This window comes from Stenella coeruleoalba (assembly GCF_951394435.1).
Source record: "Stenella coeruleoalba genome assembly, chromosome: 7".
Classification (NCBI taxonomy): Eukaryota; Metazoa; Chordata; class Mammalia; order Artiodactyla; family Delphinidae; genus Stenella; species Stenella coeruleoalba.
The window spans coordinates 73,871,392-73,895,087 of NC_137153.1; the positions used below are offsets into that span (position 1 = coordinate 73,871,392).

General features: G+C 39.6%; 1 protein-coding gene across 3 annotated transcripts in view; it reads left to right on the plus strand.

The window, feature by feature from the left end:
* Positions 1–23,696, plus strand: part of MAMDC2 (MAM domain containing 2) — a 186,487-nt gene that overhangs the window by 31,337 nt on the left and 131,454 nt on the right. The gene's annotated exons all lie outside the window — the stretch shown is intronic.

The following is a 23,696-nucleotide window of genomic DNA, read 5'->3' on the forward strand; positions in this document are numbered from 1 at the left end:
CCATATTGTCTGATACCATAACTTAATAAGTTTTCTTTTTTAAGCTTCTGCAGATTTCTTTTAATTTTGTGACTTTATGAAAAATGGGTAATAGACTAGAGTGTGTTTAAAGTGTATTGTGACTCTGCATTAGCCCATTTTAAAATATAAGCTTTATGGAAAGCTTTTGATTTTCCACTACAAATCCTGAAAGTTGGGAATACGCATCTGAAAACATTTTCCCTTTTCCAAAAATTCTGATGAGGAAAATGTGAGTTACACATTAGTACCGTTTTTGGTTTTTTTTGAGAATCAGCACTGAAGAGCAGACCCTTTTGTTTTTGTTTTGTTTTTTTTTAAATCTGTAGCCTTTGTTTAATTCACAGTTTCTTATATTTAAAGGATCATGGGTATTTTAGGTAAAATCTATTAATGTCCTGAAAACATTTTGGCTTTTTGAGAAATCCTGTCTTACAGAGGAGTATTCATCAGACACAATCCCTTCTACAGGAATAACCTACCGTAGGAGACCAAAATATAGGTAATAAAATATTATGCCCTTTTGTTAGTGCACTCAGATCCAAGAAGCAGAATTAAAAGCAGGATTAAAAAGTCTCCATGTGTATATACCTGGAATTTTATCTCTTCATTCTGCCTCTATCTGCACACCTATTCCAAGAAATAACTGAGTTCTTCACAGTTTGATGTTTGTCTGGGACTCGTTAAGTAGATATAACAATTGCTGATATTCTTGTTTTACTCATTGTCTTTTTTCTGAGTTATGATCTGTCCATTCAATTCAAAGCGCATCTGCTTCTTTGGTCCTCTGAACCAAAATTCACATTACCATACACTAATTCCATGTTAAATTCCATGGTCAATATCCCTGCTGGTATAATTTCAGTCACATTGATAAGAAATCATTCATTCAGGAGGTAGAAACAGTTTGCAGGTATATACATTGCCAGAGGTAATCAGGTGATAATTTTGTATATCAAGTTATTATGTACAAATGTTGTTATTAACAGTAAGGGACAGAGCTGGAACTCAAAGCTAAATTGTCCAACCCTATTTTCCAAGTGACACTGATCTATTTTTATAAAACATCACTCTGCATTACAGAGTACTTATTATTAGAAACTGAGTTTCTTGGGAAAAAAAGTCAGCCAAATCTTCCAACAAAAGTCATTATAACATACAAGCATTTACTAAAGAAGTGACTTCTCAAAACTTTCTTGTCACTTACTACTAGCTTAGAGCATATACTTTCTAATGGTGGTAAAATATTTATTAGTTTCACATATCTTTGTCTCGTAAATACAGTTCTATACATAGAAAAGTGAACAAATTATTTTAAAATATTCAGTATTCTATTTGGTGATTTTAGAATAGATTTTTTAACATCTTTATTGGAGTATAATTGCTTTACAATGGTGTGTTAGTTTCTGCTTTATAACAAAGTGAATCAGTTATACATATACATATGTCCCCATATCTCTTCCCTCTTGCATCTCCCTCCCTCCCTCCCTCCCACCCTCTCTATCCCACCCCTCTAGGTGGTCACAAAGCACCGAGCTGATCTCCCTGTGCTATGCGGCTGCTTGCCACTAGCTATCTATTTTACGTTTGGTAGTGTATACATGTCCATGCCTCTCTCTCACTTTGTCACAGCTCACCCTTCCCCCCTCCCTGTGTCCTCAAGTCCATTCTCTAGTAGGTCTGCATCTTTATTCCCATCTTGCCCCTAGGTTCTTCTGAACAAATTTTTTTTTTCTTTTTTTTATAGATCCCATATATATGTGTTAGCGTACGGTATTTGTTTTTCTCTTTCTGACTTACTTCACTCTGTATCACAGTCTCTGGGTCCATCCACCTCAGTACAAATAACTCAGTTTCATTCCTTTTTATGGCTGAGTAATATTCCATTGTATATATGTGCCACATCTTCTTCGTCCATTAATCTGTCGATGGACACTTAGGTTGCTTCCATGTCCTGGCTATTGTAAATAGAGCTGCAATGAACATTGTGGTACATGACTCTTTTTGAATTATGGTTTTCTCAGGGTATATGCCCAGTAGTGGGATTGCTGGATCATATGATAATTCTCTTTTCAGTTTTTTAAGGAACCTCCATACTGTTCTCCATAGTGGCTGTATCAATTTACATTCCCACCAACAGTGCAAGAGGGTTCCCTTTTCTCCACACCCTCTCCAGCATTTATTGTTTGTAGATTTTTTTTTTTTCTGCAGTATGCGGGCCTCTCACTGCTGCGGCCTCTCCTGCTGCAGAGCACAGGCTCCAGACGCACAGGCCCAGCGGCCACGGCCCACGGGCCCAGCCGCTCCGTGGCACGCGGGATCCTCCCAGACCGGGGCACGAACCCGTGTCCCCCGCACCAGCAGGCGGACTCTCAACCACTGCGCCACCAGGGAAGCCCATTTGTAGATTTTTTGATGATGGCCATTCTGACCGGTGTGAGATGATATCTCATTGTAGTTTTGATTTGCATTTTTCTAATGATTTACATTGTTGAGCGTTCTTTCATGTGTTTGTTGGCAGTCTGTATATCTTCTTTGGAGAAATGTCTATTTAGGTATTCTGCCCATTTTTGGATTGGGTTGTTCGTTTTTTTGATATTGAGCTGCATGAGTTGCTTATATGTTTTGGAGATTAATCCTTTGTCAGTTGCTTAATTTGCAAATATATTCTCCCATTCTGAGGGTTGTCTTTTCAACTTGTTTATGGTTTCCTTTGCTGTGCAAAAGCTTTTAAGTTTCATTAGGTCCCAGTTGTTTGTTTTTATTTCCATTTCTCTAGGAGGTGGGTCAAAAAGGATCTTGCTGTGATTTCTGTCATAGAGTGTTCTGCCTATGTTTTCCTCTAAGAGTTTGATGGTGTCTGGCCTTACATTTAGGTCTTTAATCCATTTTGAGTTTATTTTTGTGTTTGGTGTTAGGGAGTGTTGTAATTTCATTCTTTTAAATGTACCTGTCTAGTTTTCCCAGCACCACTTATTGAAGAAGCTGTCTTTTCTCCACTGTATATTGTTGCCTCCTTTATCAAAGATAAGGTGACCATATGTGTGTGGGTTTATCTCTGGGCTTTCTATCCTGTTCCATTGATCTATATTTCTGTTTTTGTGCCAGTACCATACTGTCTTGATTACTGTAGCTTTGTAGTATAGTGTGAAGTCAGGGATCCTGATTCCTTTGGCTCCATTTTTCATTCTCAAATTGCTTTGGCTATTCAGGGTCTTTTGTGTTTCCATACAAATTGTGAAATTTTTTGTTCTAGTTCTGTGAAAAATGTCAGTGGTAGTTTGATAGGGATTGCATTGAATCTGTTGATTGCTTTGGGTAGTACAGTCATTTTCACATAGTTGATTCTTCCAATCCAAGAACATGGTATATCTCTCCATCTACTTGTATCATCTTTAATTTCTTTCATCAGTGTCTTATAATTTTCTGCATACAGGTCTTTTATCTCCTTAGCTAGGTTTATTCCTAGATATTTTATTCTTTTTGTTGCAATGGTAAATGGGAGTGTTTTCTTAATTTCACTTTAAAATGTTTCATCATTAGTGTGTAGGAATGCAAGAGATTTCTGTGCATTAATTTTGTATCCTGCTACTTTACCAAATTCATTGATTAGCTCTAGTAGTTTTCTGGTAGCATCTTTAGGATTCTCTATGTATAGGATCATGTCATCTGCAAACAGTGACAGCTTTACTTCTTCTTTTCCAATCTGGATTCCTTTTATTTCTTTCTCTTCTCTGATTGCTGTGGCTAAAACTTCCAAAACTATGTTGAACAATAGTCGTGAGAGTGGGCAACCTTGTCTTGTTCCTGATCTTAGTGGAAATGGTTTCAGTTTTTCACCATTGAGGACGATGTTTGTTGTGGGTTTGTCATATATGGCCTTCATTATGTTTAGGAAAATTCCCTCTATGCCTACTTTCTGGAGGGTTTTTATCATAAACAGGCGTTGAATTTTGTCAAAAGCTTTCTCTGCATCTATTGAGATGATCATTTGGTTTTTCTCCTTCAATTTGTCAATATGGTGCATCACATTGATTGATTTGCATGTATTGAAGAATCCTTGCATTCCTGGGATAAACCCCACTTGATCATAGTGTATGATCCTTTTAATGTGCTGTTGGATTCTGTTTGCTAGTATTTTGTTGAGGATTTTTTTTTTTTTTTTTTTTTTTTTGGTATGCGGCCCTCTCACTGTTGTGGCATCTGCCATTGTGGAGCACAGGCTCCAGACTTGCAGGCTCAACGGCCATGGCTCACGGGCATAGCCACTCCGCAGCATGTGGGATCTTCCCAGACCGGGGCAGCAGGCAGACTCTCAACCACTGTGCCACCAGGGAAGCCCTTGTTGAGGATTTTTGCATATATGTTCATCAGTGATATTGGCCTGTAGTTTTCTTTCTTTGTGACGTCTTTGTCTGGTTTTGGTATCCGGGTGATGGTGGCCTCGTAGAATGAGTTTGGGAGGGTTCCTCCCTCTGCTATATTTTGGAAGCGTTAGAGAAGGATAGGTGTTAGCTCTTCTCTAAATGCTTCGCCTGTGAAGCCATCTCGTCCTGGGCTTTTGTTGGTTGTAAGATTTTTTGTGTGTGTGTGTGGTATGTGGGCCTCTCACTGTCGTGGCCTCTCCCCTTGCGGAGCACAGGCTCCAGAAGCGCAGGCTCAGCAGCCATGGCTCACGGGCCCAGCCGCTCCGTGGCATGTGGGATCCTCCCGGACTGGGGCACAAACCCGCATCCCCTGCATCAGCAGGTGGACTCTCAACCACTGCACCACCAGGGAAGCCCTGTTGTAAGATTTTTAATCACAGTTTCAATTTCAGTGCTTTTGATTGCTCTGTTCATATTTTCTGTTTCTTCCTGGTTCAGTCTTGGAAGGTTGTGCATTTCTAAGGATTTGTCCATTTCTTCCAGGTTGTCCATTTTATTGGCATATAACAGTGCCAGTTGTTACTTCTCCTTTTTTATTTCAAATTCTATTGATTTGAGTCTTCTCCCTTTTTTTCTTGATGAGTCTGGCTAATGGTTTATCAATTTTGTTTATCTTCTCAAAGAACCAACTTTTAGTTTCATTGATCTTTGCTATCATTTCCTTCATTTCTTTTTCATTTCTTTCCGATCTGATCTTTATTATTTCTTTCCTTCTGCTAACTTTGGGGTTTTTTTCTTCTTCTTTCTCTAATTGCTTTAGGTGTAAGGTTAGGTTGTTTATTTGAGATGTTTTTTGTTTCTTAAGGTAGGATTGTATTGCTATAACCTCCCTCTTAGAACTGCTTTTGCTGCATCCCATAGGTTTTGGGTCATTGTGTTTTCATTGTCATTTGTTTCTAGGTATTTTTTGATTTCCTCTTTGATTTCTTCAGTGATCTCTTGGTTACTAAGTGGTGTGTTGTTTAGCCTCCCTGTGTTTGTATTTCTTACAGATTTTTTCCTGTAATTGATATCTAGTCTCATAGTGTTGTGGTCAGAAAAGATACTTGATACGTATTCAATTTTCTTAAATTTACCAAGGCTTGATTTGTGACCCAAGATTTGATCTATCCTGGAGAATGTTCCATGAGCACTTGAGAAGAATGCGTGTTCTGTTGTTTTAGGATGGAATGTCCTATAAATATCAATTAAGTCCATCTTGTTTAATGTATCATTTAAAGCTTGTGTTTCCTTATTTATTTTCATTGTGGATGATCTGTCCATCGGTGAAAGTGGGGTGTTAAAGTCCCCTACTATGAATGTGTTACTGTCGATTTTCCCTTTTATGGCTGTTAGTATTTGCCTTATGTATTGAGGTGCTCCTATGTTGGGTGCATAAATATTTACAATTGTTATATCTTCTTCTTGGATTCATCCCTTGATCATTATATAGTGTCCTTCTTTGTCTCTTGTATTAGTCTTTGTTTTAAAGTCTATTTTGTCTGATATGAGAATTGCTATTCCAGCTTTCTTTTGATTTTCCATTTGCATGGAATATCTTTTTCCATCCCCTCACTTTCAGTCTGTATGTGTCCCTAGGTCTGAAGTGGGTCTTTTGTAGACAGTGTATATACGGGTTGTTTTTGTATCCATTCTGCCAGTCTATGTCTTTTGGTTGGAGCATTTAATCCATTTACATTTAAGGTAATTATTGATATGTATGTTCCTATTACCATTTTCTTAATTGTTTTGGGTTTATTATTGTAGGTCTTTTCCTTCTCTTGTGTTTCCTGCCTAGAGAAGTTCCTTTAGCATTTGTTGTAAAGCTGGTTTGGTGGTGCTGAATTCTCTTAGCTTTTGCTTGTCTGTAAAAGTTTTAATTTCTTCGTCAAACCTGAAAGAGATCCTTGCTGGGTAGAGTAATCTTGGTTGTAGATTTTTCTCCTTCATCATTTTAATTATGTCCTGCCACTTCCTTCTGGCTTGCAGAGTTTCTGCTGAAAGATCAGCTGTTAACCTTATGGGGATTCCCTTGTGTGTTATTTGTTGTTTTTCCCTTGCTGCTTTTAATAATATTTGTTCTTTGTATTTAATTTTTGATAGTTTGATTAATATGTGTCTTGACATGTTTCTCCTTGGATTGATCCGTATGGGACTCTCTGTGCTTCCTGGACTTGATTAACTATTTTCTTTCCCATATTAGGGGAGTTTTCAACTATAATCTCTTCAGATATTTTCTCAGTTCCTTTCTTTTTCTCTTCTTCTTCTGGGACCCCTATAATTCGAATGTTGGTGCATTTAGTGTTGTCCCAGAGGTCTCTGAGACTGTCCTCAATTCTTTTCATTCTTCTTTCTTTATTCGAGCAGATCCTTTTGAACTCACATTTTAAAAGCCCTAATATATCATAGGTTATATGTTTTATCTGAAGATTTTCATCTTTGTTGTCAACATGAAATAGTTAATAACCTACCTATAGGTGGTTCTCTACTGAATATTGTGTAATAAAGGAGAAGCGATATTGAAGATGATGTATCTGAAGATGCATAGTATTCACATGAGTTATAATTCATGTTTTTTCTTCTAGTGTCATTGAGATGTAGTTGACATACAGCACTGTATAAATTTAAGGTGTACAGCATAATGTTTTGACTTATATATATCATGAAATGATTACTGCAGTAAGTTTAGTGAACATCCATCATCTCATGTGGATGCAAAATAACAGAAAAAGGAAAAGATATTTTTTCCTTGTGATGAGAACTCTTAGGATTTGCTCTCTTAACAAGTTTCGTATGTAATGTACCACAGCACTAATTGTATTTATCATGTAGTACGTTATGTCCCTAGTATGTATTTATCTTATAACTGGAAGTGGTACCTTTAGACCACCTTCACCCAATTCCCTTTCCCTCCAAATCCCACCTCTGGTAACTGCAGATCTAATCTCTTTTTCTATGTGTTTGTTTTTTTGAAGTATAAATGACCTACAACACCTTGTGAGTTCCTTTTGTACAACATAGTGATTTGTTATTTTTGTACATTACAAAATGATCACCACAGTAAGTCTAGTTACCATCTGTCACCATACATGGATATTACATTATTATTTCCTCTATTCCCCACACTGTACATTTCATCCCCATGACTCATTTATTTTGTAACTGGAAGCTTGTACCTCTTAATCTCCCTCACCTATTTCACTCATTCCTCCACCCCCCATCCTCCGTGGCAACCACCTGTTTGTTCTGTATATCTATAAGTCTCTTTCTGATTTGTTAGGTTTATTCATTAGTTTTGTTTTTTAGATTCCACATATAAGTGAAATCGTATGATATTTGTCTTTGTCTGACTTATTTCACTTAGCATAATATCCTCCAGGTCCATCCATGTTGTCACAAATGGCTTTATTTCATTCTTTTTTTATGGCTGAGTAATATTCCATTGTATATATACACCACATCTCCTTTATTTATTCGTCTATTGATGGGCACTTAGGTTGCTTCCATATCTTGGCTATTAGGCATGCATGATTCATTTTTAATCTTGGGCTTGTGAAGTAGGACTTATTTGCTTTCCATACATGTATGCTCTAAAGAGTATTGAATGTAAAAGGAAACTAGAGTAGCTATAGAGAATAAATCCCAGGTTTTTAGACCACCCTCCATTTAAAGAACACATCAATAATTACCAATGATTTCATGCTCAATTTTGATCCACGTGGGCCTCTTGTCTGTCAAGTATGTTGTTAAGCAACTTTTGAGAGAGGTTGAGGGCAACCTGTTTGTGTAACAGCTGAAAATGGACAGCTTAGTTGTTAATAAAATTTCTCTGTCCCTCAGAATATCCCTCAAGCCTCTTGCCTCTCCACAAACTCAGCTACTCACAATAAAAATTTCTGGGAGATGAAAAGGGTGTGAAATTGTTTATATTTTTAATTAACTCTGTTCATTTGTCATTTTGGTGATCAGGAAGTCATTCATAATTTTGTGACAATATTCTGTCATAAAATAAGTTTCGATACATTAATGGATGATCTCTTGCTGAGCGTAATATTAGCCTAGTAGTCTAAGATTTCTTAGAAAATTAATGGGTCTTGGAAAAATAGATAATATTCACCATCATTCTATCCAAATGTGCAGTGAAACATGGTCATACACAGTAGACACTGCATTTGAGGCTCAGATGATTTAAGAACTTTTCCTTAGAAACACTCGACAAAGGAAAAATCCTGAAGAATAAACTGCAGGGATTCAGAGTTCTGATCTCCTTTCAGTCTTGATCACCAACCACCAGCTGCATTGCAGAATGACTTGCCATCAAGGTACTCTCAGCTGGGAGCTGAGGATGATACCTGGCGTATTTTATTTAAATATTTTGAGAATGGACACATCAATGATCATTTTTTATGTTTATCCTTAGATCTTTTTTCAGAGTTTCTAAAACTCAAAGACCATTTACAAGCATTTACTGAGCACTGGGTGAATGTGTTGGCATTGAGCTAGAAGACCCAGTAGACAAATAATGATAATTATTTTATCTAGCATTTATCGGGCAATTCTAATATGCCAAGCACTGTGCTAGATGCCTTGCATGTATAATCTCATTGAATTCTTACAATAACCCAATGAGGAGATACTCATTACAGATGAAGAAACTGGGATTTAGAGGGTTTTTTTTTTAACATTCCCAAAGTCATGGAACAAGTAATTGATGGAGCCTGGATTTTAACCTACATTTGTCTCCAAAGACTAAGAAAAGAATCATTCTGCTATTTTATCTCTGTTTCCCCATTCTCCCCTAACATGGGGTCTCAAAGGATCTTTGTGATAGAAATATTAATGATAGCTATAATAATAGCTAACTTGTAAATACTCATCTATATATTATTCTGTATTTGATGTTATTAACTAATTTAATTCTCCCAACAGCTTAGTGAGTTGAGTCTTATTTTCATCCTCATTTTAGGGTTAAGGGAAGTGAGGCATACAGAGGTAATATAACTTGCAGGTCACAGGGATCCCAGGTGGCAAGGCTGTATTTTGTAACAGGTCTTCTTGTTCCAGTCTGTGCTCTGTGAAGGAAATAGCAATTATAATACTCATTTTTTTCCAGTGCACTTTGAGGTGAGAAACTTTTCTACTTAAGTTCTGATGTGAATGACTAAGAGAACCATGAAAGGGCATTGTTTCTTCCAGATTCTTCCATACACAAGGGCAGTATCACCAAATAAATTCTAATTTGAGGAAATTTTAAATCAATCTTTTCCTTTAGAAATGGCACGGAACCCTGGGGCAACAGAAGAATTCCTGCTTGGTTCCAAGTTCTAAATGAGATTACATTGGGAACTCCTATGAGAGTCTCGCAGTCAAAGCATCCCCACGACTGCCCCACATTCTCTGGACAAATTCCAGTAGAACTTATGTTCCTTGATAATCTTATGGTCTTGTTTTAAAAATATGTCAAGTATCCTCATGCAAAAAAAGAAAAAAGAAAGAAAAATGTAATATCTGTCTGCTTGGGTTATGGAAAAAGACATTAGGCACTCAAATCAGTAGGGATATAAGCAGGAGACACCAAACAAGCAGAAGGACAATGAAAATCCCTCAACCTTGGAGCAAAAGCAACAAATGACCCCTTGGTAAAACTTACATTTTAGCTTAGCTAAAGAAAGACATGCATTTCGGTCTTGAGGTTTTTTTTTTCTTTTCAGTCATGACTATGTATGTATTTGTTTACTTTTGAATGTCTAATTTCTTTCTTTAAAAATTTTATTGATGATGGCTATTCTTACAGCAGAAACTAACACAACATTGTAAAGCAATTATACTCCAATAAAGATGTTAATAAAAAATTTTACTGAAGTATAGTTGATTTACCATGTGTTAATTTCTTCTGTACAGCAAAGTGACTCAGTTATACATATATATAGATTCTTTTTCATATTCTTTTCCATTATGGTTTGTCGCAGGGTATTGAATATAGTTCCCTGTGCTCTACAGTAGGACACTGTTGTTTATCCATTCTATATATAATAGTTTGCCTCTGCTAATCCCAAACTCCCATTCCTTCCTTCCCCTCCCTGCCCTTGGCAACCACAAGTCTCTTCTCTATATCTGTGAGTCTGTTTTTCGTAGATATGTTGATTTGTATTGTATTTTAGATTCCACATATAAGTGATATTTGGTCTTGAGTTTTGACTAAAAATATAAACTCATGAGTAGTCAGCAGTGAAAGCGTAGCCCTAGGCAGTTGATCAGTGAGTTTGCATCTGTCAACAAAATGCAAGGGCCTGGTGGACAATATGCTAAGAGGCTCAGTATTCAGCTCTTATATGACTGGTCAGTTATTTCTGTGGAGCTGTAATATATAGTATGGTAAATTACTTGTCAGTGAGATCCTCAGCCATGATATAATAATAATGACCGCTTGTCACTATGTTGCAGATACCATGCCCATATTATTTCTAAACCCTATTATAACCTTGTATGATCTGTGTGGCTATATCCATTTTAAAGATATAGCAACTGAGACCCAGCAAGGTGACTCAGCTTGCCCCAGGTCACACAGCCAGAGCAGGATGGGGTCCAGGTCTGTCTGCTCCAAAGCCTGTGTCTGTTCCACTATCTTGCCATTGGGTGTCTGGCGCTGGATTTGATGCTGAAGGGGCTTCCAAAGAAGGGCAGGACTTAACTTCTGCCCTCTAGTAGTGAATAGGATTCCAACCTCCCAGATGTTGACCATTTTGACAACCTTTTCTCCCAAACCAGCCTCTTTACCTCTTTGCCTTTGCCAGGAGCTGTTGGCCTTTGCCATCATCCATCATAAACATCTCTCCCAAACTCCACTGGGGCTGGGGATTGCTTTGTGTCCCCAGCACCTGGCCTCATCATGGTAGGCATTTAAGGAGGGCTTATTGGACTCAATTCAACTCATCTTCCTCCCTCCCTTCCTGTTAAGCTCAGCTTTCATGATCCCCTCCCCTCTTTGTTTCTCCCACTGGCTCTCAGTCCTTTATGACTGGCTCTTCCAAGCCTAAAACTAGTTCTTTCTTCAATCATTCAGGGGACCTAGTGTTTCTATCATAAAACTGCCATCATGTCCCACTTCCCAAAGCCAGCTTTGGTAAAGTTCAAGTGGAGAGAAAACTTTTGCCCACTAGTTCTTTTGGTCCTCAATCCTTGAAGAATAGATTTCTTCATCCTTTCTCCAGGGACGGCGTGATGACTCATAGCTCTGTTAGCTAGAAGAGATGCTTAAAAGGCTCAACGGTTCTGTCCCCATGAAGCCTGCCCTCCCACACTTAATACCAATTCACAAGATCCATTTACTGGAGCTCACGACATGCTTAATTCACTGATAAATGAAATAGGCGAGAATGTTCAGTAGTGCCATTTCCTATCCTAGAACCCTCTTCCCCCAGACCCTCATGTAGCTGTCTCCTCATCATCTCAGCCTGAGCTGAGATGTTACCCTCTTCCTGGGGCACCCCATACCCCAGGTATGACCTCCCTCATGGTCACTATCACATCGCCCAATTTTAATTCTCTCTGTAGCACATTAGCTCTGATATTTTTCTTGTTTATTTAATTATGTATTTATTGTCTGCCAACCCTGTTAAACTGTAAGTTTTGCGATAGCAAGGAACCTGTCTCACTTCTGTCACTGTGGATTCTCCCATGCCCAACACAGTGTTTACCACCAGAAAGGTACTCAATAAATATTTGACAAGTGGATGAACAAATCTTAGTCACTGCGGTGCTGCTGCCTTGGAAATGTATGAAGGCCAACACATTATCAGGATTTGCTGAATGAAAAGAAATACCAGGTGAGCCTGGGCATCACAGAGACATTCTGTGAATGTGTCTAGGCAGAAGCATCAGATAGAAAAGGTGAATTTTTCAGTTACGTTTTGGTCCTGCCATTATGATGCCACCAACTCTCCCATTGTCTGCCAGTTTGAGCAAGTGTTTTACTGGAGAACAGAGATTTATCACACAGACACAGGATAGTATTTTCTTCCTTTTTTTTTTTTTTTGTGGTACGCGGGCTTCTCACTGCTGTGGCCTCTCCTGTTGCGGAGCACAGGCTCTGGACGCGCAGGCTCAGCGGCCATGGCTCACGGGCCCAGCCGCTCCGCGGCATGTGGGATCCTCCCGGACCGGGGCACGAACCCGCGTCCCCTGCATCGGCCGGCGGACTCTCAACCACTGTGCCTCCAGGGAAGCCCAGTATTTTCTTCTTTTGACAAATGTGGAAAGCAATTTGTGGAACAAAGAAAGATATAGAACATTTAAAAACTAAATTCTAAGACATTGCCCAAACATGAATTAGAAGGGGCGTGTGTGTGTGTGCGCGCGCCTGTGTGTGTGCATACCTGTGTGTGTGTGTGTGTGTGTGTGTGTGCCTGTGTGTGAAGAATAAATCCTTAGGTAGTCTGTGGTGTGAGAGTGATTTTTCAGAAAACTGGCTAGTTCCTTGTAGTACAGATTGTGTGTAAATTATTCAAGCAACTGTTGTGATTTTCTTCTCTTCCCCTAAGATCAGCCAAGCTGATACCTGAAATCCATCATGGTAATCAGATTCCAGACCATGTGGAAAACATTCTCCCTTATCACAGATTTTTCTTTTATGATCCCAATAACACAGACCTCCATGTGAAGCCCTTGAAGCAGTTTGAAAAGAAATTCCCAAATAATGGATGTGATTGTCTGGCTGTAGCTCTCATGCATTCTTGTAAAAATGCACACAGCGTGTTGCGTCTCTCCACCCTTCTCTCTCTGGAGGCATGTGATAACCAGTATCACAACCAAGGTCTTAGATCTGTGTTCCCCAGGCGCATTTAGAACCATGACTACTCATTGCTGTCATTTATTTTGGGCCCCTGTGTGCTTCACCTCATTTCATCTCACAATCACCCTCTGAAGTGGGTGACATTCCCTCTAGTTCACAAGTGAGGAAACGGAAGTCTCTAGTGGCTAAGTGGTCTGCCTGACCTCACACAGCTAGAAGTGGCAGAGCTGGGGCAAGAAGGCTTATCATGGTATCTGTCCTGCCACAGCACTCCCAAAGCACTGGCAGTATTATTGAACCTCTCTTAAAGCATTTATTGCTCTTTCATTTTATTGGCCTTATTTAAGAACATATCTTTTCCCTCCTATTATGCTATGATTCTAGAAGTTAGCATCCATGTCTCTTCCTTCTCTTAATCTCCTATATACCTTACCAAATGCCCTGCACATAATAAATCAGGGCCGGGACTGGGGTGAGGTAAGTGAGGCACTCACCATGGCTGTAAAAGTTCAGGGGACCCCATAAAAACTCAGTCATCAAAATACATAATAATAATATTTATTTATGTTTTTACCTTTTGACCCTCTTTACCCATTTCTCCCATCCCCCATCTCCCACTTTTGGCAATCACCAATCTGTTCTTTATGTCTATGAGCTTGTTTTTTTCCCTTTACATTCTACATATAAGAGCGATCACATGGTATGGTATTTGTCTTTCTCTGTCTGACTTACTTCACTTAGCACAATACCTTTAAGGTCTATTCATGTTGTTGCAAATGGCAAGATTTTGTTCTTTTTTATGGCTGAATAATATTCCATTTTTTGTGCGTATATGTATATATATACCACATCTTCTTTATCCATTAATCCATTGATGGACACTTAGGTTTTTTCCAGATCTTGGCTTTTGTAAAGAGTGCTGCAATGAACATGGGGGTGAATATATCTTTTCAAGTTACTGTCTTCATTTTTCTTTATATAAATACCCAGAAGTGGAATTGCTGGATCATATGGGTCATAGTTCTATTTTTAATTTTTTGAGGAACCTCCATACTGTTTTGTTACATTCCCACCAATAGTGCACAAGCGTTCCCTTTTCTCCACACCCTTGCCAGCACTTGTTATTTGTGGTCTTTTTGGTTATAGCCACTCTGACAGGTGTGAGATGGCATCTCATTGTGGTTTTGATTTGCATTTCCCTGATAACTAATGACGCTGAGCATCTTTTCATGTACCTGTTAGCCATCTGTATGTCTTCTTTTGAAAAATGTCTATTTTAAAAATGCAAAACTAATGCAAAAATTCCATGATGAAGAAAATATTAAAATTTAAATAAAGACAGACTCCGACCCTGGACTTGGCCTCCCTTGCCTAGTCCCAGCCCTGTAAAAGCACTTAAAATATATTAAATGAATGGACTATAGAATTGGTGTTTGGCTCACGTGAGCTAAATGTGCCATTAATGATCTAGTGAAGTGTTACCATTCAGAACTCATTGATGAATCAGATGGACTAAATCTCTTGGACTTTCTTGCTGTCAGTCTGTTCATAAAGCTGTTGATTCAGCTGTACTGGTCACACTCACCCAAGCCTGGAAGAGCCACCAGAGTCCAGCTTCCCTACCAGTCTGAGCAGCAGTCTACCCAACAGGGGGAGTTTTCTTAGCAATCCTAAATTAAAAACTGCCCTTGGTTGTCTAAGATTCTGAAGTTCCTGGAATTTCTCTTTCATTTTGTTATTTTCCCACTTTCCTTATTCTTGTTATTTAAAGAAATCAGAATAGTTATTTTGGAAGAACACACTGTAAGATATATAAATATATGAGTTATATAAATATGTGTGTGTGTGTGTCTGTGTGTGTGTGTGTGTGTGTGTGTATCGACATCTCTCCCACTGTTCCCATCCCTCCACCAGGGCTCAGTAGATTATAATAAGTTCAGTAAATATTTGTGAATTTACTAATTGGACTGTAAGAGATGGACTGGAGGAAAAAGAATAGTTTAATTTTGAGGATATTAAATTAATATCTGAAGTCACCATTTTACAGCTGGCAAAAAGCTTTATACCAAAAAGGTCAGCAGGCTTAATTTGTTTTCACTTAAGCCTATTTTTTCATGCTGTTTTCATTATTTGTATTAGGAACATTGAAGACTTAGCCAAGTGAGGAATCTGTAAGTGGAATGCAGTTGCTTTGTCATTCACAGTAGCAATTAATAAGACAGAAATCTGGGGTCTAAGTGTCCATTGGGCAGCTTCTCATCTCAGCAAACATGCTCATTACAGAATGAATCACCACTTTCAGGGGGAACTTTAGTCTCTCTTCAGAGACATGTCTCTCTAAGTCATAGAATTAAAATGTTGAAAACAAGCTTCAAGTCCACAAATGGTAAGACCAACTAGAAATGGAAACTTCAGGGAAAAGAGGTGCCCTTGGTGCTGTGCCAGTGAGGGATTGGGTAGAGGCACCTCTGTTCTTTCCCTCAGGTGTAGCTGTCCTATCTGGAGCTTGGGTGTTGTTGCTCTGGGCCTAGACCATTGAAAAGAAGAACAATTGCCATTAGGATAAATCTTTCTATGCTTATGTATAATCTACCTAGACAGGCACAATTTAGAAAGACTTAGCAATTTTCAGAAGACCAGATTATTCATGCATTCAACAAATACCTACTGAAGACCTACGTATGCCCAGTGCTGGGGATTCAGGAGTGAACAAAATAATAGTCCATGTCACATAGAGCATGCATCCTGGCGGGGAGAGCTTGAGATAAATGATGCAACTAACAACAGTACAACATGGCAGAAGGTGTAAGTTTCATGGAGAGAAATGGGACAGGGTAAGTGTGGGCTCAGGTGGGCAGGGAAAGACTCTGGAGAGGAAACGTTTGATCTGAGGCTGGAATGCTATGTTGGGGGAAGGCAAGGAGGTCAGTGTAGCTGCTAGTGAGAGAGGGGGCTAGGGAGAGGAGATGAGGCCACACAGGAATCTGGGGGCCAGATCATGTCAGCCTAGTGCAGGCCATGGAGACTTACGACTTTATTCTGAGAGAGACGGAAGCCTCTGGAGGTTTTTAGCAAGTAATGACCTGATATGACTTTTGTTTTATAAAGGTCACTCTGACTTCTAGGTGGAGAAGGGCTAGTGCCTTGACCCTGGATACCCAGAAGCCAGGCATAATCCTGCCCTTGTGGAACTTATAATTTGGTGGGGAATTTTGGCAATGGGCACATAAACAAAGAAATAAAGTCAGTTCAGGTACATTATGAATAAAATGAAAGAGGGTGATGGGAAATCATGAAGGATGGGACTGCCTGCTACAGTTAATTGTTAGGAGAGCTTCTCTGGTGACGTTGAACTGAGAGCAGAGTGAGGAGAAAGAGCAGCCATGCACCAGGGAGGGAGGGCGAGGAGTATACCAGGTGGACGGTCAGCAGTGCAAAGGCCCTGAGGTAGGAGTGAACTGCGTGTGATGGAGGAACAGAAAGGAGGCCCGTGTGACCAGAGCACAGTGAGCTAAGGAGAGAGGTCGAGAGGTAGGCAGGGCTCGATCTTGGGGAGATATGTTCAGGCAATGGTGAGAAATTTGGATTCTAATCTATAATAATTGAAGTGGACATCCATTGAAGGGATTTAAGTATGAATTCTATTTTAAAAGGGTCACACTTCTGCTTTGTGGAGAATAAATACGCAGTGAGAATGGAAGTTAGGACACCAACCTTTGCAGTAATGTATACAAGAGATAATAGTGGTTTCGATACTGGTAGAGTTTGTAGAGTTGAAGAGTAGGTTTGGGACATATTTTGGAGGTAAGCCAACAGGATTCATTAATGCAGTGGATGTGGGAAGTAAGGAGAATCAAGAATAATCTCTAGGTAATTGACTTGAGCAACTGGATAGATGGTGTGCCATTTACAGAGATGGAGAAGAATGGGAGAGGGACAGATGGGAGAGGGCCAAAGTGAGGAGAGGGAAAATCAAGAGTTCTGATTTGACATGTGACATTTGAGGCCCTTGTTGGAGCTTTAAATGAAGATGTCCAGCAGACAATTCGATATGGGTGTCTGGAGTTCAGAGTAGAGGTCTGATGGTGAGACAAAAATTTGGGAATTATCTGCATGCAACTAGTATTTAATGCCCAGGACTACATGATCAGCTAGCAAAATAATATAGATAAGAAGAGAGAGAGGGTGGAAGACTAAGCCCTGAGGATGTTCCAAAGTTTAGAGTGGAGACATAGAGAAGGTGCCAACCAGGAGGACTAAGAAGAGGTGGCCAGGTAAGCAGAAGACAAGTCAACACAGGGGGATGCTGTAGAAGCTAAAGGAAGAGAGTGTTTCTAGCGGGAGTATCCAACTGTGTTGAATGCAGCAGAGAAGTGAGATGAAGACAAAGAGAAAATATTGGATTTGGAACAACACTGAAGGTTTCTGGTGATCTTGGCAAGAACAGTTTGAGTAGAATAGAGAAAGCAGTTTTGAGCAGTTTCCCTTTGGCTGGGGGAGCCAAGTTTCATGACCCCTCCTGAAGTCATCTGTAAATTTTTATCTCTTGGAGCACAGAGAAATATACAAATTTCCTTCCACTGTCGAGCAGACTGAAAATGGTTGCATTCTCTGGCGTAGAATTAACCAGTTTTTGTTTTCTTCCGTTTCATTAAAAAACAAACCAGGGTCTGATTTCTTCACTTGTACTTATTGCTTTTTTTGCCTATTAATTTTGAAATTATTGGGATCGTGGAATGGCACAGATGGAGGGGTGTTTGTAATCCCTTTATTTTATGGATGAGGAAACAGAAGCCTGGAAAAGTAGAATGATAGAGGCAGGTTAGAATCCAGGAATCTTTTAACTACTTTATATTTAGGCTTTATGATCCATGTAACTCTCCCCCTCATTCCCAAATGCACCCAGTTGAATCAGATTAGAACAGTGGTCCCAGGTAGCTTGAGATAAAGGCATTCTGCCTCCAAGATTGCTTCTGATCTGAGACTGTACTTGTAAACTGGAATCAGCTTCATTGATTTGGTCATTTTTTAGGATATTACAGAAGATACTGTTGATGAGGGTCTGGAAAACACTCAGTGTCCTGTATCTATGGCATGCACACTCTCATAGTTCTCTACTTGCTCAGATACAGCCCCCTGCAGATTTCCAGGCAGATACCAGTAAACGTTTCACATGGCTGTGCAGTGAAACCTGTTTGACTTACACTTTTTGGGTGGAAGTTGCCCGTGCTCCTAGCCTCAGCAAGCTTAGAGTGTACAAGGGTGAAAACCATACACAGAGCAAACGAGTAATGAATTCAGAGGTCTTTTATCTGACAAGGTGCTCAGGTGGTCCTCGGGACCAGTCATTGGCTGGTATGGCCTTTATATGAGTTTATTATTTAAAGATAGGATCCTTCTCTTTGGTGATACAAGTGGAAAACTCAAGTGGGAGATGCAGCGCTTTTGGATAACTTAAGAAAATCACTTTGTATATGAGGAAGACATCTCTTAGCCTTTCTTTGTGGCTCTAATAGACTGCCTAACTATATGGATCACCAGTATGGTATCACTGTGATGAGAGCTCCTCACCAGAACTTGCATCAGAACCAGATCTCAACCTACCACCATGCACGCCCCACCCAGGGTCTGAGTGTGCTCAGCCATGTGGTCTTATACAAGGCATTTATCCTAAGTCTTATTTTCAACATCTGCAGAAGGAGGAGAATTCCCATAAAGAGTACTGTGAGGCTCATGTGAACTGATTTGAGTGGATGAACATTACAAACTGTAAAGCTTTATACAATTGTGAGCTGTTAAAAGACTTACAAAGAGAATCCAGAGCTGAATTAAGCTTGACAGTTTGACAACTCAAAAGTATAAGACACTATAAAAGTAAGGAAAATATTTATTTTAGTTAAATTGTAAATTAGGCAAAAGGCTGTTTTATGAATATTCAGGGCACATGTGCTACTTTTTAAAAGGCACACTAATGACTCTGAATCTAGCACAGCCTGTATTCCGAGGTACCACCTGGAGCTGGGGACAAGGGAAATAGCATTTATTGTGTGTCTCTTCTGCAGGGGTGTGGGGCTTTGGGCTAGGCAGGATTCAGCAATGATGGAGACAGGGATCTTTCCTGTGAAAGATTATAAGCCAATAGGGAATAGGAGGCAAACATCCAGGTTCCAGGACGGAATGTGGTATGTGTAACAGAAGAGGTACAAAGGTTCACAGAGTCCAAAGAGTGGAGAAGTTTTGTTAGGGAAGGGAAGGCAGCAGAGAAGTTTTCTGAAAGAGGTGAAATTTCTGATGTGCTGTGATGGATGAATAGGATTCTGAAAGTTGGGTAAGGCAAGCCAGGTACACGGCAAAGACACAAAGATAGGTTGCAAAGTTTATGCCAGTATAAGAGTGGTCCAACATGAATGGAGCAAAGGTCAAAATGGGAGAATTATCATAGCTAACACTTATTGAGTGCTTACTGCATGTCAACCTGTCCTAAAGGTATTAAGCATATTTCTTCAGGGATCATCATAGTGACCCTATGGGACAGGTATTATTGATGCCATTGAGTTGATGAGCAAAGTGGGGCACAGGCAGGTTGAGTAAATTGCCCATGGTCACCCTGCTAGTAAGTGACTGAGGCAAGACTTGAACTCAAAACAGTGTTATTCAAAGGTCTAAACTTTAGACCACTGTGCTATGCTGCACTCCCATATTCTAAGAGATGAAAAGCTGAAATGAGACTGAATATCTCCTCTGGGGTTACACTACCACGGAATTATTAGGAGCAGGTACAAGTGTGCTCTTATTTCGGTAGACCAGTGTTCCCCCAAATTGGCACATGGACTACTAACAAGACATTGCCCACCAGTTTTGAAAAGTTATATATTTATCTTAATATGTATTTAGCATGTCAAAACCTTGATTGTGGAAATTTTTACTTAGAATGCTACTTTTTTTTTTTTTTTTTGCGGTACACGGGACTGTCACTGTTGTGGCCTCTCCCGTTGCGGAGCACAGGCTCTGGACGCGCAGGCTCAGCGTTCGTGGCTCACGGGCCCAGCCGCTCCGCGGCATGTGGGATCTTCCCGGACCGGGGCACGAACCCGCGTCCCCTGCATCGGCAGGCGGACTCTCAACCACTGCGTCACCAGGGAAGCCCTACCCACAGGTATTTTTAATGTGTTTTTCTAATCATAGCACCAGTTTCTTGTGCAGCCTGCTTTCTGGGATGATAGGCTAACATAAGCCTCAGGATCCTCCGTACTTTTGTGAGTCAAATAACCAGGGCTTGTCTTTGTAAACATTTCATAGATACAACATTTCAGAAGCAAATTGTGAATTTACACAGCCTTCTGATAATTAGTTTAGAATAGGATACCTGACAAGTTTGTATAAATCGAATGCTACTTTGTTCCTTAGTGACTAGCACAATGTTTCTTACTGCTGAGATGGGGAACTCTTTGAAGATGATCGAGAATATTTAGCATTCACACTGATCCACACTGGAGTAACCTGGAAGGGAACTGCTTTGCTTTCTGGAACTTCTTGTTCCTAAAGAGTTTCAGGAAAAGTTGGAGAAGAATTTTAGCCAGACGTATATACAATGGAATATTACTCGGCCATAAAAAGAAACGAAATTGAATTATTTGTAGTGAGGTGGATGGACCTAGAGTCTGTCATATAGAGTGAAGTAAGTCAGAAAGAGAAAAATAAATACCATATGCTAACACATATATATGGAATCTTAAAAAAATAATGGTTCTCGTGAACCTAGGGGCAGGCCATGAATAAAGACACAGACGTAGAGAATGGACTTGAAGACACGGGAAGGGGGAAGGGTAAGCTGGGATGCAGTGAGAGAGTGGCACTGACATATAGACACTACCAAATGTAAAATAGATAGCTAGTGGGAAGCAGCCGCATAGCACAGGGAGATCAGCTTGGTGCTTTGTGACCACCTAGAGGGGTGGGATAGGGAGGGTGGGAGGGAGACGCAAGAGGGAGGGGATATGGGGCTATACGTATGCATACAGCTGACTCACTTTGTTATACAGCAGAAACTAACACAACATTGTGAAGCAATTATGCTCCAATAAAGATGTTAAATAAAAAAAAAAGAATTTTAACCAGAAACATTTGTCTTTTTGGTTACTCTCCCCTTGTTTCCTAGGACGTCATTTTTATGTCAGCATGATGTTGGCTGAAGAAGAATTTATTCCTCTTAACAATTTCCTCAACTAAGATTAATGGTCTTAATGTGCCTTTTTGAAGTCATGTCCCTACCACGTCCCTCATGTCCCTACCACGTCCCTCATGTCCCTATCCCTTTTGAAACCACCTTTTGAGGTGGTTTCAAAAGGGATAAGCTGACTTTTGGAAATGGTGTAGGGTGAGTGAAGGCTGCTGGTGGGTCATCGTTTCACTGTGTGTTGTTAGAAACAGGCATGCTCTTTGGGAGATCCCATATCCTTCCTTGCCCAGTGACCACTTGATTTCTTTAGGTTCCTGAGAAACACATAGGTACAAAGTGGGCATGGGCCTGACTGCTTCTTGGGAGGAAAGGAAACGAAATCTAGACTCACCCTATGCATGTCTGGGCCCAGACCTTTACTAGTAGAAGCATATGGAAGAAGGAGAAGGAAGACTAAACCAACATGAGCTTGTGGACTTCAGAAAGCTCCACTACTTCAAAATTGTGGCTCAGTCCTTATCATAAATTCTAGGAGCTTCCCTCTTTTTTTGGAGAGTGGACTTTCTTTCTCTTAATTTTAATTAATCCTTTGGGATAAGGAAGGTGAGAGGTAGGGAGTTTGTACCTTCAACTCTACCCCCTGCCCCCATATGGCTAGTGTTGTATAAATCGCTACAAGTGTTGAGCGATGTCCAGGACTTGAGTCACTGAAAGCACAGGGCTGAACACATCGTCGGTGTCCAGTAACTTCCTATTGACTGCATGTTTGATTGATTTGGGAGACAAGAAGATCTTATAACAATATATTTTACATATGATGTGGTCTTTGGGCCTGGAACTTGAGTAGTAAATTATATTCAAACTCCAGGCCATTTCTAGACTCTTTATAGGCATTTTTTTGCCATAGATCCTTAGCTGATACACTCACTGTCTTATCCCTTTTCTCTTTTTCCCATTTCAGCAGAATATATTCTTCTCCCATTTCCACACTCAATTGTCTCCTCCCTGCTTTTTATGGTAAATATTCTGAGATTTAATATATAATGTCAGTAAAATATTTTTTCAATAAATAGTGTGGAAAGGTGTTCAAAAATCATGACCAATTAAATATTTGCATATCAATGGTCAATGAATCTCTTAACACCAGATATCCCAAGTCTAGAACACTGTAAAACTGAGGAAATAAAAAAGAACCTAACGGAATCCTTCCGTTAACAGTGATTTTCAGAGGTTCAGAAGGAGATCACTGGTCTACCAGGGTGGGAGACACTTACTGACACTAGTTTTGATGGTTAACTTGGGTTACATTGGGTTAATAGTGTGTATTTTACCATACACTGTGACCCATTCCTCCTCATAAAGGAGACCAACTGTGAGATGAAGGAAAACTTGAAAGCAGTACTTGATTTACCCAAGATGTCATAGTTTCTTTTCATGAATCAGGAAATTCCCTGATGGGGACCATGCTACATCCCAGGGGTTCCAGAATTAAGAGATTGCTCTATTTTTCTTTCCATTCGAGTAGGAATAATTAGCTAACGAACATAACAGGAGTCATAAGTCTAGGGTTTTTGGTGAAAATTTTATGATCCTCAAATTTTATAAGGTCAAAATGCCTGCTTGTTTTTGTTTTAACATCTTTATTGGAGTATAATTGCTTTACAATGGTGTGTTAGTTTCTGTTTTATGACAAAGTGAATCAGCTATACATATACATATATCCCCATATCTCTTTCCTCTTGCGTCTCCCTCCCTCCCACCCTCCCTATCCCACCCCTCTAGGTGGTCACAAAGCACCGAGCTGCTTGTTTAATTTCTCTGAATTATCATATACCCTCCCTTCCTCCCAGGATTATTGTGAGATCAATGGAGACAGGGGAGATATAAAATGTTTTATAAAACTTAATATTCTGTAGACACTTGAGGTATATATTTTTTTTATTTTTTACTTATCGATAAGATAAAGGCAAAGAAAGAAAATGCAGCACACAATATTTGGGTAATTTTTTGCTTCAGCACTGTTTGAAATCATTTCCATTGGGGAGTTGCCGATAGGGGAAGAAATCAAGAGTCAGCAATTATAGAAAGAAAGCAAAGTGATGATATATTAAAGAAACTAAGTTGGGGAGCAGAAGGGGAGCACCTGGGCTTAGAGAAGATTGTTTATAAATAGATGAACAAAGAGGCTGAAAGAAGGACCAAAATGAAATTGATGTTTTTCTTTACTTGCCAAAAATTCCTGGGAATATATTACAAAGTAAACTTATGCAATATGAAGGAGGCACATTGCAAGTCTGAATTT